Source organism: Pristiophorus japonicus, chromosome 13, assembly GCF_044704955.1.
Source record: "Pristiophorus japonicus isolate sPriJap1 chromosome 13, sPriJap1.hap1, whole genome shotgun sequence".
Taxonomy (NCBI): Eukaryota; Metazoa; Chordata; class Chondrichthyes; family Pristiophoridae; genus Pristiophorus; species Pristiophorus japonicus.
In genome coordinates, this window is record NC_091989.1 from 149,226,547 (window position 1) to 149,245,567 (window position 19,021).

The following is a 19,021-nucleotide window of genomic DNA, read 5'->3' on the forward strand; positions in this document are numbered from 1 at the left end:
CAGGCTCCGCTCCCTGAATCACTGCACTCTCCACAGCGCCGCCAACCGGCCAGCCGCCCCACAGCCGCTTCGATTGTTGAATTTTCTGCACGAAGGCACCGAATTGAATTCACCACATACTTTGAAATAACCGATGCTTTATTTTTTTTAACTATCATTAATATTATTCAAGATGTCAGCCTTGGCTCAATGGGAGCACTCTTGCCTCTGAGTCAGAAGGTTGTGGCTTCGAGGCCCACTCCAGAGACTTGAGTACAAATATCTCGGCTGATACTCCCAGTGCAGTACTGAGTGAAGGGGTGCCTTTCGGATAAGACGTTAAACCGAGGCCCTCTCCACCCGCAAGGTGCACGTAAAAGATTCAGTATTGCCAACTCTCACGACTCCATCGTGAGTAATGCGATTTGAGTGAACTAAAGCATCATCGCAAAATCTCTGAATTGTTTTGGATTTGCGCTGATGCCTGATGTCGTCAATTTACCGATTTGCGCATGCACTAAAAAAACCCGCCAATTTGCACATGTGCGGAAAAACCCGTCGATTTGCAAATGTGCGAAAAATACGCCGATTTGCAGCATCGAAAGGCAGCACCAGTTCCTAGGAAGCGACTGAAAAGACTGATTCCAACTGCCTATCCTTTCATGCCAGAGCCAGAGTCTGTACGGGAAACTAGCTTGCTCTAGGGTGTTTAGAAGCTGGTTCCAGATCCATATTTTCCTCTTTTTTTTCAGTCTGCCTACTTTGACCAGGATGATGTTGCGCTGAAAAACTTTGCCAAGTTTTTCCAGGAACAGTCCCACGAGTAGCGGGAACATGCAGAAAAACTGATGAAATTCCAGAAGCAATGCGGGGCCGTGTCATTCTTCAGGATGTTTCGGTTAATGCAAGAAATGGCTTCCCAGCCAAAATACATCTTCCTGACTCTCTGTTCAGTGTTTGCTTGCGATCTAATCTAATGGCCCTGAAATTCCGGCCTCCCCGGGACCGTACAGAGTGTGTACAGACACGGGAAGTCACCGCAAAAGCCGGTTTTTGGCATGCAATGCGCATGCGGCGAAAACTGGCTTTTCCTATCTGTCAAGTTTCTGGCTTGACAGATCATCCACATCCGGGCAGCAAGGACATTCCCACGGCAGAGATTGGGCTATTTGCCCATCTCTTGCCCAGCGAAGGTCCTTAAAACTCTTGCACCTGGTAAAAGCAGGCGCATAGCCTACTTTTACCAGCGTAAGAGTTTTAAAACATACCAAAAACATATAAAAATAAAATTTAAAAATACATATTTATGTTAAAAAAACCCTGCCCACTCAGGTAATTTTATTTTAAACCATAATTAAAACTTTTTTTAAAAATCGGCAAATATTTTTATTCAAAAACATTTCGATCAACTTTAATTTCTATAATACATTTATGTGAGGTGATTTAAAAAAATATTTTATGTAGTGTTTGGGTGGGTGTTTCTCATTCATAGTAACAGGAGTTTCGGACTTACGAAACTCCTATTACTACAAATGAGAAAATACTTTACCGTGATTGAGTGTCCAGGCCCATGTGACTCCTACGGACGTCCCAACGTGAATGTGCTCCGTTGTGCAAGAAGAGGAGGCCTCAAGTCCGGGATCTCTGGTGAGCGTTCGACCAAAAGGTAAGTGCTCATCTTTTCTCCTATTTTTAGTCAAATGCCCACGGGAAGAAGAAACTGGGATTTCATGTCAATCTCTTCCCTAGAAACCTGACCAGGATGAGTGGAGCAATAGTCTCGAAGAGATGAGGTGCGCCCTACATCAATCTGTCAAAGAGCTGCGTAAACTCGTATCTGACAAGATCGACCCTCATGTAAGTATCGACCTCTCTACTTTCATTGCCCTACCCAAGGCCAATCCTAGCTTGTTTTAAATGACCCCCTACCTAATGTGCTTGATTATAATGAGACCATGGCAACTGTAGACCTTTCATCAAGGAAGTACTGTACTATCTTTTGTCATATAGGGCTCAATTTTCCCCAAAGCTGTTTTTTGGCACACTTGAAGAGTTACGCCCATTTTTTGGGGGCCCAACTACGCCAAAGAAACACGTGTAGCGAGTTGGTCTTACTGCAGGTGAAGGGTCCACAACCAGCTAGGGAATGGAAGACCAGCAGGAAGAGCAGTGCAAGGAAGGTAGTGCAGGGGTCCCCTGCAGTCAACCCCCTGCAAAACAGATACACCGCTTTGAGTACTGTTGAGGGGGATGACTCATCAGGGGAGGGCAGCAGCAGCCAAGTTCATGGCACCGTGTCTAGCTCTGTTGCACAGGAGGGCAGGAAAAAGAGTGGGAGAGCGATAGTGATAGGGGATTCAATTGTAAGGGGAATAGATAGACGTTTCTGCGGCCGCAACCGAGACTCCAGGATGGTATGTTGCCTCCCTGGTGCAAGGGTCAAGGATGTTTCGGAGCGGGTGCAGGACATTCTGAAAAGGGAGGGTGAACAATCAGTTGTCGTGGTGCACATTGGTACCAACGATATTGGTAAAAAAAAGGATGAGGTCCTACGAGACGAATTTATGAGCTAGGAGCTAAATTAAAAAGTAGGACCTCAAAAGTAGTAATCTCGGGATTGATATCAGTGCCACGTGCTAGTCAGAGTAGGAATCGCAGGACAGCTCAGATGAATACGTGGCTTGAGCAGTGGTGCAGCAGGGAGGGATTCAAATTCCTGGGGCATTGGAACCGGTTCTGGGGGAGGTGCGACCAGTACAAACCGGATGGTCTGCACCGAGGCAGGACCGGAACCAATGTCCTCGGGGAAGTGTTTGCTAGTGCTGTTGGGGAGGGGTTAAACTAATATGGCAGGGGGATGGGAACCAATGCAGGGAGACAGAGGGAAACAAAATGGAGACAAAAGCAAAAGACAGAAAGGAGATGAGTAAAAATGGAGGGCAGAGAAACCCAAGGCAAAAAACAAAAAGGGCCACTGTACAGCAAAATTCTAAAGGGTCAAAGTGTAATAAAAAGGCAAGCCTGAAAGCTCGGTGCCTCAAGGCGAGGAGTATTCGGAACCCAGGAGAGAACTCTGAGCTAGTTCGAGTGGGTGAGAGCGCAGATGAACAGGACCCCAAGAAAGAATGCAAAAGGCAGGAGGCAACAGAGCAGAGTAACACTGGGGTAAGTGTAAACCACAAGGTGATAGGAAGGGACAATATGTATGAATATAAAGGGCTGCAGGAGGGGTCAAAACTAAAAATCATGGTTTAAAAACAATAGTATTAAAACACTCTACCTAAACGCACGCAGCATTCGAAATAAAGTAAATGAGTTGACGGCACAAATCATTACAAATGGGTATGATTTAGTGGCCATTACAGAAACGTGGTTGCAGGGTGGCCAAGACTGGGAATTAAACATACAGGGGTATCTGACAATTCGGAAGGATAGACAAGAAGGGAAAGGAGGTGGGGTAGCTCTGTTAATAAAGGATGATATCAGGGCAGTTGTGAGAGATATTGGCTCTAATGAACAAAATGTTGAATCACTGTGGGTGGAGATTAGAGATAGTAAGGGGAAAAAGTCATTGGTGGGCATAGTTTATAGGCCCCCAAATAATAACTTCACGGTGGGGCGGACAATAATCAAGGGAATAATGGAGGCATGTGAAAAAGGAATGGCAGTAATCATAGGGGATTTTAACCTACATATCGATTGGTCAAATCAAATCGCACGGGGTAGACTGGAGGAGGAATTCATAGAATGCATACGGGATTGTTTCTTAGAACAGTATGTTACAGAACCTACAAGGGAGCAAGCTATCTTAGATCTGGTCCTGTGTAATGAGACAGGAATAATAAACGATCTCCGAGTAAAAGATCCTCTCGGAATGAGTGATCACAGTATGGTTGAATTTGTAATACAGATTGAGGGTGAGAAAGTAGTGTCTCAAACGAGCGTACTATGCTTAAACAAAGGGGACTACAGTGAGATGAGGGCAGAGTTGGCTAAAGTAGACTGGGAACACAGACTAAACGGTGGCACAATTGAGGAACAGTGGAGGACTTTTAAGGAGCTCTTTCATAGTGCTCAACAAAAATATATTCCAGTGAAACAGAAGGGTGGTAAGAGAAGGGATAACCAGCCGTGGATAACCAAGGAAATAAAGGAGAGTGTCAAATTAAAAACCAATGCGTATAAGGTGGCCAAGGTTAGTGGGAAATAGAAGATTGGGAACATTATAAACGACAGCAAAGAATGACTAAGAAAGCAATAAAGAAAGGAAAGATAGATTACGAAAGTAAACTTGCGCAAAACATAAAAACAGACGGTAAAAGCTTTTACCGATATATAAAACGGAAGAGAGTGATCAAAGTAAATGTTGGTCTCTTAGACGATGAGAAGGGGGATTTAATAATGGGAAATATGGAAATGGCTGAGACCTTAAACAATTATTTTGCTTCGGTTTTCACAGTGGAAGACACAAAAACCATGCCAAAAATTGCTGGTCATGGGAATGTTGGAAGGGAGGACCTTGAGACAATCACTATCACTAGGGAGGTAGTGCTGGATAGGCTAATGGGACTCAAGGTAGACAAATGCCCTGGTGCTGATGAAATGCATCCCAGGGTATTAAAAGAGATGGCGGAAGTTATAGCAGATGCATTCGTTATAATCTACCAAATTTCTCTGGACTCTGGGGAGGTACCAGCGGATTGGAAAGCAGCTAATGTAATGCCTCTGTTTAAAAAAGGGGGCAGACAAAAGGCAGGTAACTAAAGGCCGGTTAGTTTAACATCTGTAGTGGGGAAAATGCTTGAAACTATCATTAAGGAAGAAATAGCGGGACATCTAGATAGGAATAGTGCAATCAAGCAGACGCAACATGGATACATAAAGGGGAAATCATGTTTAACTAATTTACTGGAATTCTTTGAGGATATAACAAGCATGGTGGATAGAGGTGTACCAATGGATGTGGTGTATTTAGATTTCCAAAAGGCATTTGATAAGGTGCCACACAAAAGGTTACTGCAGAAGATAAAGGTACACGGAGTCAGAGGAAATGTATTAGCATGGATCGAGAATTGGCTGGCTAACAGAAAGCAGAGAGTCGGGATAAATGGGTCCTTTTCGGGTTGGAAATCGGTGGTTAGTGGTGTGCCACAGGGATCGGTGCTGGGACCACAACTGTTTACAATATACAATATGGAAGAGGGGACAGAGTGTAGTGTAACAAAATTTGCAGAAGACACAAAGATTAGTGGGAAAGCGGATTGTGTAGAGGACACAGAGAGGCTGCAAAGAGATTTAGATAGGTTAAGCGAATGGGCTAAGGTTTGGCAGATGGAATACAATGTCGGAAAATGTGAGGTCATCCATCTTGGAAAAAAAAACAGTAAAAGGGAATATTATTTGAATGGGGAGAAATTACAACATGCTGCGGTGCAGAGGGACCTGGGGGTCCTTGTGCATGAATCCCAAAAAGTTAGTTTGCAGGTGCAGCAGGTAATCAGGAAGGCGAATGGAATGTTGGCTTTCATTGCGAGAGGGATGGAGTACAAAAGCAGGGAGGTCCTGCTGCAACTGTACAGGGTATTGGTGAGGCCGCACCTGGAGTACTGTGTGCAGTTTTGGTCACCTAACTTAAGGACGAATATACTAGCCTTGGAGCGGGTACGGAGACAATTCACTTGGCTGATTCCGGAGATGAGGGGGTTACCTTATGATGATAGATTGAGTAGACTGGGTCTTTACTCGTTGGAGTTCAGAAGGATGAGGGGTAATTTTATAGAAACATTTAAAATAATGAAAGGGATAGACAAGATAGAGGCAGAGAAGTTGTTTCCACTGGTCGGGGAGACTAGAACTAGGGGGCACAGCCTCAAATTACGGGGGAGCCAATTTAAAACCGAGTTGAGAAGGAATTTCTTCTCCCAGTGGGTTGTGAATCTGTGGAATTCTCTGCCCAAGGAAGTAGTTGAGGCTAGCTCATTGAATGTATTCAAATCACAGGTAGATAGATTTTTAACCAATAAGGGAATTAAGGGTTCTGGGGAGCGGGCGGGTAAGTGGAGCTGAGTCCACGGCCAGATCAGCCATGATCTTTTTGAATGGCGGAGCAGGCTCGAGGGGCTAGATAGCCTACTTCCGTACCTAATTCTTATGTTCTTATGTTCCCCGTTTGAATTGTTGATTTTGGTGCCGCCTAGCCTGTCCTTTAGCTTTGAGGGTGGAGCCTAAGATCTGCACCAAAAAGATCGGGTTGCCAGGGTAACCAGGGACACACTGCGAGCTGAGGCTGGAAAGTGAAACGTACAACACATTCTGGCCAGCTCACAGCAACCTGCATAAGCACCTTATACGTGCAGCAACTTACCAGCATTAAGTTATTGCAGTATTTATGCCAAAAGTCTATCTCCCCTTTCCCCCGCTCCTCCTGATGCCGGTGCCGGTACCTGCTACGATCCTTGGCCGAAAGGCCTCCCCTCTCTCGCTCTCTGCTGCTGCTGTCTGGACCATGGAAGTGCATCTGCTGCACTGATTTTCTTAACTGCCCAGTAGGTTTTTCCACAGAGGGTCACATACGCCGTCCTAAAGAAATTGGAGTAAATCGGAGCTGGCCAAACTTGCTGAAATTCCCAGAATTGGTGCAGGTGGCAGGTTACACCCCCAATGAGGTTTAAAAAAAAAACTAACCTAAAAAAATCGTAACTAACTGAGTTACACTGACACACAATCTTTGGGGAAACTTGGATATTTTAATTTAGGACAAAAAAAGCGGCACGCAGCAAAAAACGACGCAAATAACTGGGGAAAATTGGGCCCTATTATTGTATTTAAGGCACAAAAACAGGCCATTTGGCCCAACCGCTCCATGCTGGTGTTTATGCTCTGCACGAGCCTTCTCCCACCCTTACGCTCACCCCTTCATGAGAACAAAAAGTACATTGGCAGATCAATAGGAATATTCTAGCTGCAGTCTCGGAACTTTTTGAGTTTTGAGGGGGAGTAAACTTTTTTATACATTGCAATAACTTGTTCTGATCTTTAACTCTTAACTATTATGCATTGAGCCAGTCAACATCATTGACTAGCTAAATTGGCCTCTAAAAGGGCACCTAGTGTAATGATCTCTTGGCTGCATGCTGAGATTTTTTAAGAGGCAATGCATCGCACCAAGATCATCTTCAGGATCAAATACGTTTGTTGCTCAATACTGCCTGCCATTGGAGTTCTCAGTAAGTTCCCAGTGAGGGGTGGGGACGCAGTGTTTAACTCATCCCCCTGTCGAGTCACTGTGCCCCATGTCGGTTTAACGGGGCTGGGTGTGTGCGCCTGCTGGTGATTGTCTTTGCAGAGAACACTAGTGTTGTTTGAATGCCAGGGCAAGTGGTAATCTGCCAACGAGGGCCAGAAGTCAGTAACAGCAACAATAACAATATCTTGCATTTATAAAGCCCATTTAAAGCAGTAAAATATCCCAAGTCACTTCCCAGGAGTGAATATCAAATAAAATTTGATACCGAGCCACATAAGGAGATAGCAGAGCAGGTGATCAAAAGCTCGGCCAGAGAGAGGTAGGTTTTAAGGAGCGTCTTAAAGGAGAGAGAGGCGGAGAGGTTTAGGGGCCTAGGCAGCTGAAGGCATGGCCGTCAATGGCGATTAAAAACATAACGATTTTGAGCAGGAGTACTGGAATGCGCCAGAAAAAGAAAAGAAAGACTTGCATTTATATAGCGCCATTCACGACCACCAGATGTCTCAAACCGCTTTACAGCCAATGAAGTACACAGACCCAAATTGGAGGAGCACAGAAATCTCAGAGGGTTATAAGGCTGGAGGAGATTGTGTTCTGGAAAGACTCACGGTCAAAAGCAGAGTGAGGCCAGACCGTGAGTGATGCGACAGCGGGCCCACCGATCCACCTACTCCTGCTCCTATTTTTTAGGACTGATCCTATGTCAGTAATTAGTGACGGCCGAATGTGCTTCCATGCCCAGGAGCAATGGTCACGGAATGCGCCTCCTCTCTAGCACTAAAGGTCAGTGTAACGTCAGGTTGGGAAAAAATAGCAACTCATGATTTCTATACCAAATCTCATGATTTCTAAGAGTTTGTCACCTGATTTATGAGACGGTGGGGTTGACACATCGCTTAAAAAAAAATGATCTCATCATTATCTCATTGTTGTTTGCGGGACCTTGCTGTGCACAAATTGGCTGCTGCGTTTTTAAATTACAGCCGTGACTACACTTTCAGGGCCCAGCATTGCCCAACCTCTTTTTTCGGCGTACTGACCTGAAGCGCGCCGACTTTGCGCGCTGGAAAGGGTGCCAGAAAAAAAGGGCCCCATCCTGGCCGCTCTTCGGAGTCCCCGGAGTCGTGGCGTGGCACGGAGACTGAAGGGGGGAGGGGGTCGGAGCAACAGGCCAGCACACAAAGCACTGCCGGCACCTGCGCGCATGCTCAGTGAGGGCTGTGCACATGCTCCTGCTCTCCCAGCACGTCCTGTGGGCTGTGAGCAGGACCCGATGCTCGCAGCCCCTATTCCAGGCCGACGGGATGCCCGATCTCGCCGCACCCTATCCCCGGCCGAGTGGACTCCTGCACCGGCCGGCTGGCCCAATGAGTTCCCGGGGAGGTAGGACTTTGCTTTTATTTTTTAGTTAGTAGCTGTGCTTGAGACTTTTAATTGCGGGTTGGGGGGTCGGGGGTCGGAGGAGGGTTTTGGGCGGGGGGAGAGAGAGTGTTTTGCGGGGGGCGGGGGAGAAAGAGTGTCTCTCTGGCTACCCCCCCCCCCCCCCCCTCCCACCCCGTGACATCGCGGCCAGCAGCTCGCATTTCTCCGGTAGGCTTTACTTCATTTTTATTAGTATTTTAATTGTTTGAGCTTTTCCTTGCAATGTTTGGTGCTTGGTTGTTGAGGTTCTCTCCAGTGCCCTTCCCTCCCCTATCCCTGCCCTAATGTCTGCCGAATGTGCGCTGCTTTTTCTTCACTGCCCGCAAGGTTTTTCAGAGCTGGCCACATATGCTGACCTAAGTGGATTTGGAGTAAGTTTTTGCTGGCCAAAGTGGCAAAAATGGCTAAAATTGGCCTAAGTGTCTGGGAACGCCCCCATTTGAAAAAAAAACTGACCTAAAAAAAATCGTACCTGACTGACTTACTATGGAGCAAATCTTTTGGGGAAAATGGCATTTTTTAACTTACGCCAGAAAAAACAACTTACTCCAAAAAAATTGTGCAAGTCTTGGCCAGGATTGGGCTGAATTGGCTGTAAAACACTTTTAAACGTCCTGAGATCATGAAAGGCACTGTATAAATACAAGATCTTTCTTTATTGCAATCATCAGTCTATAGGTAGACAAGAGTGGCACCTTTTGTTTTTCTCTGCCCTGTGGAAATTTAGCCTCCTCTTCAAATCCCAACTGAGATTGAGAACTGACAGAATTCATTCTAAAGTGAGACATTTTGTTATATCTGAGAGAGCGAGACACCGCTGAAGTAAAAAATCAGTTGATGTTAAAATTGTGGGCGTTGGGAGGGGAAGTATCGTGTCCAATAACATTCCAGAGCAATAATACGCAGGGCAACATGCTCCATTGGATTCCTTGATGTTTAGGATTCAGTATAAATTAGCCATTTAATGTCTTGTATACTTTGTAAAATTAATAAACATGAAAATCCCAGTCACTCTTCTATTGTATACATGGAAAGCTAACAAAATGTGCCATTATAAATGGAAGTTCCTCTTTCGATGCATAGAATAATGTTAGCTGGGAATGAAAACCAAGGTTGTAATTCAGAGCTTTCAAGTTTGTGATTGAAAACCATCTAATCTATAATTTGATTATATATTTTTTTTTAATTACAGCACAGAATGAGGCCATTCAGCAAGTCAAGCATGTGCTGGCTCTTTGAAAGAGCAGTCGGGCTTAGTCCCACTTCCCTGCTTTTTGTCCGTATCTCTGTAAGTTCTTCATCCTCAAGTATCTGTCCAACTCCCTTTTAAAATTATTTATGGAATCAGCTTTGATCAGCTTTTCAGTTAGAGCTCTCAGTGAAAAAACTTCTCATCTCCCCTCTCGATCTTTTGCCAATGATTTTGACTACTGGTCAACTTTTGTATTTTAAATTTCTATGTCCGTATTTATAATGTAGGCGATGTCAACTTAACACACCATAATTATATCTTCCCACCAATGGTGGCACTATTGTACCTCAATTTTTCTCAGCTTGTGCTGCAGAAGAATTCCAACCAACTTCACTTCTCTGTTTTCCAAATTGTCATATATTTTCCTATTTCACTACAAATAATAATATAAAATAAAATATATACAAATAGTGGGCCCAAACTTGGTGGCCTTACCGCCGACTGCCGGTGAGTTTTTTCAACGGTCTCCCCTCGGTGACAGATTCCTCTAGGCCTCCCGCCGGAGGGCGGGGATGCCCGCTGGGAACCGGCCGCTGTCGCGTAAGTGACCTCCTGCCCGCCGAGCTGGCAGATTCCTCTGGGTGGGAGTCGGCGGCAGCAGGGGGAGGGACCGCTGTGTGAAGGCAGGTCTAACCCCGACGGTAAGTAAGAAGACCTGCAAAAAAAGGTTAGTGAGCTTTTATTTCATTTATTTTTCAGCGATTTATGTGGATGATTTCCATTGGTTTTTTTTCTTTTCAATTTTTGTTTTTAGCTGGTCTCTCGGCAGTCCTTTGGGCGCCCTTGGGCGGGCCTCGGCTTTGACCAAATTTGGGCGCAGTGACTTTAAAATGGTGGTTGAATTACGTTTGCATGCCCTGGTTCAATTATCCCCTGCTCCCTACTCTACCTGAAGACTACACTTTGGCTTGACTCACTGTGTACAATGACATGGAAGATGAACTAGTTCTATATTAATTACAGATTTGTTGGTGTTATTATATACCAATCTCAATGATTTAAAATAATATCAGTTATACTGGGCTTTTTATTAAGTAGCAAAGCTATACATTTATGGGGAAGGGGGGAGTTTTTATTAAAAATACTTTGCTTCTGCAAATATAATAGCCTTTTTTTTTCGAAAATGCTGGAAACACTCAACAAGCCATGCAGCATCTGTGGTGAGAACAGATCAGTTAACATTTCATGTGGCCCTTTCCTCAAAACAGCTCTGAAGAAGAATCTGCACCCAAAACATTACCTGGTCTCTGTTGTCTTCACAAATACTGCTTAACCTGCTCATCGTTTCTAAAACTTTCTGTTTTTATTTCAGAATTACAGCATCTTAGGTTTTAGACTGTTTAGCATTTTAAAAAAATTATTCTCAGGAATTGACAGCTGTTAACAAATAGCATATGTATGGCACTTCTGTAAGCTACAAATGAATTCTTATGTTAATTCAGACCTCTGTCATATGCTTTCTGAAGCAGGTTCTAGAAATTCTTGTCTTAACATCAGCTCCTTCTCCATAAACCAAAATGTTTCCTGTTTCTAAAAGACATTTTGCTCCTAAACAACACTCAAGAGTTTTATGCATTTGCCTTTGATTCTCTTCCAGAGCTGATGCATTAATAAATGTGCAGTCACTGATGATTTTCAAATGATGTACAGAAAGCTGTCAAAACATTTCATTCTTTGTCCAACTTAAATTTCCAGAATCCACCTTTCACTCTAATACAATTCTACCATAAGTTCACCAAAGTAACAAATGTCGGCAAGATTCTTCAACACTGTAACATAGTGGAAAATCTATTTCCATTTAGGAGTGACATTTATTCAGGTGGAGTCAATCTTTAAACGGTTATTTTCACATCTTTAAATATTCCATGCAACATCTGCCAACAGTTCTTCTATTAAACTACTCTTCACAGTCTTTAGCACTTCTGACACCATGGCAGGCAACATGAGCAATACATTTACACGAGTTGCATTCACCACTAAGTTATGTTCCACTTAACAAATCAAAGTAATATCTTCTGTGTAATACACTATGCTGTTTATAAAATTTGTTTTAAACATTTCATTATATGCATGTGTTTTTAAAGTCATTTTTAGGTCGGGAAATGAGTCATTTGAAATTACTTAGGAATAGTGGACAACATAGAAAGCCCGAAGAGAGATGATGAGCAAAATAAAATACCTGACACAAAACAAGCTACAGTGTATTTATATGGTTCCAGATTTGACTTAAGCTGCATCTAGCTGTAATGAGGATTTGCAGCAAATATTTGAAACAAGTGTAGCATTACACATTCTCCTCAGGGAGGTGCTGCTTGCTAAGTTGCAGTATTCAAAGCGCATTCAATAAATGTGTCCATTACGTTGCATCCACAGATCATGGGGCCAAAATTGCTCCTTTTAGCAACGGCAGTAGCGTTAATGGACGCAAAATAGATTTTGTCCGGGCGGGCGATAAAATCGCCCTGCGCAGAAATGGGCAGTGGGCGCCCCGCTTGGCGGCGTGTGGCGATGATGGTATCATCACCCTGCGCATTACCCCCTTACCACCCCAGAAGTGAAATTGCCTCTCGCAACCTACCTTAGTGCCTGGCTTGAGCTATCGAGTTGCAGTCAGGAACTGGACGCACAGGCGCTATTTAAAGATGCCACCTTGCAACGTTTTCTTTTGTCAGCCATTGCTTATTTCTGTTTGCAAGTGTGGCTGATGGACTGATAACAGAGATTTTTTGCCTCCTACCTTTTCCCCTGTTTCACTCACAGCATTTTCGATGTTGTACCATTTCAATCGCTTTATGGAGTCTGTGCTGGCACTCGACCGCCTGCTCCGACTTCACCGTCAGAGGATGCTTCGCCAAAGACAACGGCACTGCCAATTGCAGAGGGAAAGTCATCGAGAGAGAAAGGCTACGACTAAGAGAGAAGCACCACAGGGAAAGGCTCATGGAGCAGGCCACAGGGACAGGCATAGAGAACCACATCCAGCAGCACAGGGAGAAGCACATCAAGATGTTGCCAGAGGAAGAAGGCACCACAGGGTGGCAACAGAAGGCCTTACTCTCCCAGGATATTCTGTCAGCAGTTGTACATCAATTTCACTGAGGAACGGTGTGTGCGAAGGCTGCGTTTCAGGAAGGATGTGATCACAAAGCTCTGCCATCTGCTGTAACGGGACCTCAAGCCTCACACCAGGGTGAGGACGGCTCTCTCAGTGGCAGTCAAGGTCACAATCACTCTCAATGTCTGCGCCAATGGATCTTTCTAGGGAGCAACAGGAGACATTTCCAATATCTCCCAGTTTGGCTTCCATTGCTCCATCTGCAAGGTCACAGATGTTCTGTACAGAAGGAGGAGGGCGACATCTCCTTCCCCATGGTGCAGGATGCCATTGACTGCACTCACGTCGCTTTGAGGACACGCAGCACAATTCAGAGATCTTCCATACCGCAAAGGCTACCGCTCACTGAATGTACAGTTGGTGTGCGATCACACATGCAGAATAATGACCGTTAATACCTGCTATCCTGGCAACAGCCACGATGCCATCATCCTGTGCCAGCTCTGTTGCAGCCCTCAAATGAAGCACGTGGCTGACTGCTTGGAGACAAGGGCTATCCGCTATGACTTCCCTCCACAACCCCAACACTCCTGCCCAGCACTCGTACAGTGTGAACCATGCCACCAGGAACACCATCGGAGTGCTGAAGCAACGGTTCTGCTGCCTTGACCGCTCGGGAGGAGTACTGCTGTACTCACCTGAGCGGGTGTCCCTATTCATTGTTATCTGCTGCGTGCTGAACAACCTGGCCATCATGTGGGCACAGCCATTGCCACCAGACATGGCCGTACCACCTCAGGAGGAGGAGCAGCTACAGCAGGAGGATGAAGAGGAGCAGCAACAGCCGCGAAAGAGGAGGCAGTGAGTCCATCGCGATCCTGCAAGGGAGGTCCGCGAATGTCTCATCAGAGCTCGTTTACACTGATTTCCTTCCCAGTTCCTGTGGACGTCTCCATCAGCACATCAATTTGCCCTTCCATACCAAATCGCCAAAACTGAAATTAAAGACAACATCAATCATTAAACATTCCAATCACCATTTATGAAACAACAATAAAATCTATAACTGTGGATTTAAGTATTACACTTGTGCATTTCCTTATAGCCCCTTTTACGACGGCTTATCCAAATAGTGATTGGGACAAATATAGTGTAAAGGGTATAGAGGGTGCGGAATTCGTGAAATGCATTCAAGAGAACTTTTTTAGTCAGTATGTAGTTAGCCCAACATGAGACGGGGCGGTCTTGGAGTTAGTTTTGGGGATTGAAGCTGGGTTGAAGGGGTATTAGTGGGAGAGCACTTGGGTGCCAGCGACCATAATTCAATCAGATTCAAGTTGGTTATGGATAAGGACAAGGATAGGCCTGGAATAAAAGTCCCGAATTGGGAAAAAGCTAATTTTGATAAGTTAAGGATTTGGCCATAGTGGACTGGAAACAGCTACTTGTGGGTAAATCAGTGTTGGAACAGTGGGAGGCATTCAAGGAGGAGATCCGGAAGGTGCAAGCCAAACATGTGCCCTTAAAGAAAAAGGTTGGGAATAATAATTCTAGAGCCCCCTGGATATCTCGGGACTTACAGGGGAGGATAAAGAGAAAAAGGGAAGCGTATGTCATATACCAATGGCTAAATACTATAGAATCTTTAGAGGAATATAGAAAGTTAAGAGGCAAAATTAAAAAGAATATTAAGAATGCTGAGAGAGAGCACGAGAACTTCATGGCTAGTAAAATTAAGGAAAACCCTAAGATGTTCTATAAATATATTAAGAGTAAGAGGGTAACTAAAGAAAGGGTAGGGCCTATTAGAGACCATGAGGGTAATCTTTGTGTGGGGGTGGAAGATGTTGGTAAGGTTTTTAACGAATACTTTGCATCTGTTTTCACAAAGGAAAGGGGCAATGCAGATACTGCTATCGAGGAGGAGTGTGATATTCTGGATGAAATAAATATAGTGAGAGAGGAAGTATTAAGCAGTTTCGTAGCTTTGAAAGTAGATAAGTCCCCAGGCCCAGATGAAATGCATTCCAGGCTGTTGAGCGAAGTAAAAGAGGAAATAGCAGAAGCCTTGACCATCATTTTCTAGTCCTCTTTGGATCTGGACATGGTGCCAGAGGATTGGAGGATGCTAATGTAGTACCTTGTTTAAGAAGGGAGAAAGAGATAGGCCAAGTAATTACAGGCCTGTCAGCCTAACCTCAGTGGTGGGAAAATTATTGGAAAAAATCCTGAAAGACAGAATAAATCTACATTTGGAAAGGCAAGGATTAATTTGGGGCAGTCCCTTGTTAAGGGAAGACCGTGTTTAACTAACCTGATTGAATTTTTTGAGGAGGTAACCAAGAGGGTTGATGAGGGTAATGCGTACGATGTAGTATATATGGACTTTAGCAAAGCTTTTGATAAGGTCCCACATGGTAGACTGGTCATGAAGGTTAAAGCCCATGGGATCCAGGGCAAAGTGGCAAGTTGGATCCAAAATTGGCTTGGAGATAGGAAGCAAAGGGTAATGATTGATGGATGTTTTTGTGACTGGAAGGATGTTTCCAGTGGATTCCGCAGGGCTCAGTACTGGGTCCCTTGGTTTTTGTGGTATATATCAATGATTTAGATTTGAATATAGGGAGTATGATTAAGAAGTTTGCAGATGACACTAAAATTGGCTGTGTGGTTGATAATGAAGAGGAAAGTCATGGGCTGCAGGAGGATATCAATCTACAGGTCAGATGGGCAGAGCAGTGGCAAATGAAATTTAATTCAGAGAAGTGTAAGGTAATGCACTTTGGGAGGGCTAATAAGGAAAGGTTATACACATTAAGCGGTAGGGCACTAAATAGTATAGATGAACAAAGGGACCTTGGAGTGCTTGTCCACAGATCCCTGAAAGTAACAGGCCAGGTGGATAAGGTGGTTAAGAAGGCATACGGAATGCTTGCCTTTATTGGCTGAGGCATAGAATATAAGAGTAGGGAGGTTATGCTTAAATTATATAATACTTTGGTTAGGCCACAGCTGGAATACTGCATGCAGTTCTGGTCGCCTTATTATAGGAAGGACATGATTGCACTAGAGAGGGTACAAAGGAGATTTACTAGGATGTTGCCTGGAATGGAGAATCTTAGTTATGAGGACAGATTGGATAGGTTGGGCTTATTCTCATTGGAACAGAGGAGGTTGAGAGGAGACCTCATTGATGTGTACAAAATATTGAGGGGCCTGGACATAATGGATAATAAGGGCCTATTTCCATTGGTGGAGGGATCTATTACGAGGGGGCATAGTTTTAAGGTGGTTGTTGGAACCTTTAGAGGGGATTTGGGGGCGGGGGGGGGACTTCTTTACGCAGAGGGTTGTGGGGATCTGGAACTCGCTGCTTGGAAGAGTGGTGGATGCAGAAACCCTCACGACTTCTAAGAGATGGTTGGATGGGCACTTAAAGTGCCGTAACCTGCAGGGTTATGAACCTAGAGCTGGTAATTGGGATTGGACTGGATGACCTTTTGTTGGATAGCGCAGATATAATGGTAAGTACTGTAGGAAATCGAATAAGGCCAGGGTGATCTCCTGGACTAATTTCGATTGCCTGGATGGGTCGGATAGGAATTTTCCCAGATTTTTTCTCCCTAAATTGGCCTGGGTTTTTATCTGGTTTTTGCCTCTCCCAGGAGATCACATGGCTTCGGTTGGGGTGGAGTGTAAAATGTTTCAGTATAAGAGGTGTCGCAGTTGTGTGAGGTGGACTGGTTGGGTTGGGTGCTCTTTGCCTTTCCGTCATTGTTCATAGGTTTATATGTAACCTTTAGGGTTGCTGACCAAGGGCCATACGGCTATTTTTCGGTCGGCGTGGACACGATGGGTTGAAATAGCCTCCTTCTGCACTGTAAATTTCTATGTTTCTATTCTACAACTTCTTCGCTGTGGCTGCAGCATGGCTGATCGAAAGTTGCTGTGTGTCAGGGCCAAAGACTACAGGTAGCCTTGTAGGATGCCCTCGACCAGCTCTGCCCTGGAAGGCCCGGCTGCAGATTGCACCACCCCAGGCTGTGCGGCTGGGTGATAGGCATGGACAAGTGCAATGGCGGATGGCAGTGGTGGTATGAGGAATGCTGTCATCCAAAGAGTAGGGGTAAATGGGGACTTTTCAGAATGGCAGGCAGTGACTAGTGGGGTACCGCAAGGTTCTGTGCTGGGGCCCCAGCTGTTTACACTGTACATTAATGATTTAGACGAGGGGATTAAATGTAGTATCTCCAAATTTGCGGATGACACTAAGTTGGGTGGCAGTGTGAGCTGCGAGGAGGATGCTGTGAGGCTGCAGAGCGACTTGGATAGGTTAGGTGAGTGGGCAAATGCATGGCAGATGAAGTATAATGTGGATAAATGTGAGGTTATCCACTTTGGTGGTAAAAACAGAGAAACAGACTATTATCTGAATGGTGACAGATTAGGAAAAGGGGAGGTGCAAAGAGACCTGGGTGTCATGGTACATCAGTCATTGAAGGTTGGCATGCAGGTACAGCAGGCGGTTAAGAAAGCAAATGGCATGTTGGACTTCATAGCGAGGGGATTTGAGTAGAGGGGCAGGGAGGTGTTGCTACAGTTGTAGAGGGCCTTGGTGAGGCCACACCTGGAGTATTGTGTACAGTTTTGGTCTCCTAACCTGAGGAAGGACATTCTTGCTATTGAGGGAGTGCAGCGAAGGTTCACCAGACTGATTCCCGGGATGGCGGGACTGACCTATCAAGAAAGACTGGATCAACTGGGCTTGTATTCACTGGAGTTCAGAAGAATGAGAGGGGACCTCATAGAAACGTTTAAAATTCTGATGGGGTTAGACAGGTTAGATGCAGGAAGAATGTTCCCAATGTTGGGGAAGTCCAGAACCAGGGGACACAGTCTAAGGATAAGGGGTAAGCCATTTAGGACCGAGATGAGGAGGAATTTCTTCACCCAGAGAGTGGTGAACCTGTGGAATTCTCTACCACAGAAAGTTGTTGAGGCCAGTTCACTGAATATATTCAAAAAGGAGTTAGATGAAGTCCTTACTACTAGGGGAATCAAGGGGTATGGTGAGAAAGCAGGAATGGGGTACTGAAGTTGCATGTTCAGCCATGAACTCATTGAATGGCGGTGCAGGCTAGAAGGGCCGAATGGCCTACTCCTGCACCTATTTTCTATGTTTCTATGTTTCTATCCTGAGAAAGGACAGCAGGTTCCTGCTCCACTGACCCAGTCCACATTACAACAGTGACTACACTCAAAAAAGTACTTATTTCTCTGTAAAGCACTTTGAGATATCCGGTGGTCATGAATGGCGCTTTATAAATGTGAATATTTCTTCTCTGGGGCAGCACCTCATCATCCCCATCAATTTACTGGAGCACAGATTGCTGGGCTGCTGCGACACCGTGTGATCCCCGGTCGACTGGTGGACCCAGCGGCAATGGCAGCAGTCAGGGCTTGTGTGACATGAAGCTGAGACTGCATGACATCACCAAGATGTTGCGTGCCATCAAGCTGAGATTGCATGAGAGCAGTCTGAACATTTTTGCGAACAATCATTGACTCTATTGCAACAACAACTAGTATTTATATAGCACCTTTAATGTAGTGAAACACCCCAAGGCGGTTCACGGGAGTATTATGAGACAAAAAAATGTTTTTGACACATAAGGAGAAATTTGGGTAGGAATCGGTAGGTTTTAAGGAACATCTTGAAGGAGGAAAGAGAGGTAGAGAAGTGCAGAGGTTTAACATAGAAACATAGAAAATTAGTGCAGAAGTAGGTCATTCGGCCCTTCAAGCCTGCACCACCATTCAATATGATCATGGCTGATCATTTTTGCAATTTTAGTACCCCATTCCTGCTTTCTCTCCATACCCCTTGATCCCTTTAGCCGTAAGGGCCACATCTAACTCCCTTTTGAAAATATCTAACAAACTGGCCTCAACAACTTTCTGTGGTAGAGAATTCCACAGGTTCACAATTCTCTTTGAATGAAGAAGTTTCTCCTCATCTCGGTCCTAAATAGCTTACCAATTACCCTTAGACTGTGACCCCTCATTC

General features: G+C 44.9%; 1 long non-coding RNA gene across 2 annotated transcripts; it reads left to right on the plus strand.

Annotated features, from left to right (window-relative positions):
• Positions 1-3: 3 nt before the first annotated feature.
• On the plus strand, positions 4-14,032 carry LOC139278886 (uncharacterized). 2 transcript variants are annotated; one of them, XR_011596361.1, is made up of 4 exons: positions 4-1,645; positions 1,729-1,836; positions 9,840-9,935; positions 12,660-14,032. It is a non-coding gene; the product is annotated as an uncharacterized lncRNA (long non-coding RNA). The 2 variants fall into 2 exon arrangements; XR_011596360.1 differs by having other exon boundaries at positions 4-1,836.
• The last annotated feature ends 4,989 nt before the right edge of the window (positions 14,033-19,021 follow it).